Below are 1,793 nucleotides of genomic sequence, written 5' to 3' on the forward strand. Positions count from 1 at the left end.
AAAAAAAAAAAAAAAAAAAAAAGGCTTGAGTTTTATAAAAAATCTGTCATTGTCTGGGGAGAAAAAAAGAGACAAGGAAGGAAGGAAGGTAATAAAAAAAAAATGTAGAATTCTATAACAATTGCATACACTGCATTGTTGAGTGCACTTCCGACAGAAGAGAACTTCTATTTGATTAGGTGTTGTGAGAACCAAATCCACTGCTCCCAACTTTTCACGTTTGTGTCAGTTATTATCTATTACTGTGTAACGACGACTCCCAAATTTAGTGGCTTTAAACAACAACAATTTTATTTTGTTATGATTCTGTGGATCAGCAAGTTGGGCAGGGCTCTGCTTGGTGGTTCTGCTGGTCTCATCTTCAATTACTCATGAAGCCGCAGCCATCTGGTGGCTAAACCCCGGCTGAATGGGCTTACATGGCCTCATTTACATATCTGGTGGTTGATGTGGGCAGTCAGCTGGCATCCATTTCCTGTGGCTTCTAATCCTCAGGGAAGCTAGCCTGGGCTTCTTCACATGGCAGAAACAGGGTGGATGTAAAAGCTACCTGTTCATGGCCAGGCATGGTGGTGCATACCTATAATCCCATCACTTTGGGAGGCTGAGGCGGGAGGATAACTTGGGGCCAGCCAACATAGCAAGATTCCATCTATACAAATAAAAAATAAAAAATCACCCAAGCATGGTGGCACACATTTTAGTCCCAGCTACTTGGGAGGCTGACGCAGGAGGATAGCTTCAGCCCTGGAGTTCGTGGTTACAGTGAACTCTGATGGTGCCACTGCTGGGTGACCGAGCAAGACCTTAGTTCCTTAAGGAACACACAAAAAAAGCTACCTGGCCTCTTACATCCTAGGCAATTTGCTCAGCTGGAGGAAATGGAATCTATCACTTCTGCAAGGTTCTATTGGTCAAACCAATCCCTAGTTGTAGCCTAGATTTGAGGTGTGGTGAAATAAAGGGGGCTCTTGATGGAAGATACCACAAAGACTTTGCAAACAAATAACAGTGTAGTGTGGGAGTAGTTTTTGCAGCCAACTTTGCAAACAATGCACCATGACATCTGCCAAGCGGAAAAATCTTCTGCAAGTTAATGTCTGGTGCCAGGAGCCCTAGAACTAGAACTCATTTCTATCTCAGCATGTCCTCTGATTTTGAACCTTCATGTTACGACGCCAATTGAGATGCATGGTGGGTGGCAATAATTGCCCTGGAATCTATTCTAACACCAGAATGGCCAAGAATAACTTCATTATCCGTGGAAGTGACTGCAAATCACGTAAATACACCCCACCTAACCCAAAGAAGATGCATTTTTTTTTTTTTTTAGATGGAGTCTCGCTGTGTCGCCCAGGCTGGAGTGCAGTGGCGCAATCTTGGCTCATTGCAACTTCCTCCTCTTGAGTTCAAGCGATTCCCCTCCCTCAGCCTCCTGAGTAGCTGGGATTACAGGCACACACCACCAGGCCCAGCTAATTTTTTGTATTTTTTTAGTAGCGACGGGGTTTCACCATGTTGGTCAGGCTGATCTCAAACTCCTGGCCTTGTGATCTGCCTGCCTTGGCGTCCCAAAGTGCTGGGATTACAGGCATGAGCCACTGTGCCCCGCCAAGAAGATGCATTTCTTATCCAAGTTCTTTCGGCTAGACCCCAAAAATGTTTGGCCACTCTCTTGCCACCTAAACTGAGGGGAAGTGTGACAGAGAGAATTCCAAGTGGATTGCAGCTAAAATGCCTAACTTTTATAGTTTATTTTCAATATGAACACATGACTGTGGCCTCACCTAGTG

The sequence above is a fragment of the Cebus imitator genome, unplaced genomic scaffold (assembly GCF_001604975.1).
Source record: "Cebus imitator isolate Cc_AM_T3 unplaced genomic scaffold, Cebus_imitator-1.0 Scaffold162, whole genome shotgun sequence".
Classification (NCBI taxonomy): domain Eukaryota; kingdom Metazoa; phylum Chordata; class Mammalia; order Primates; family Cebidae; genus Cebus; species Cebus imitator.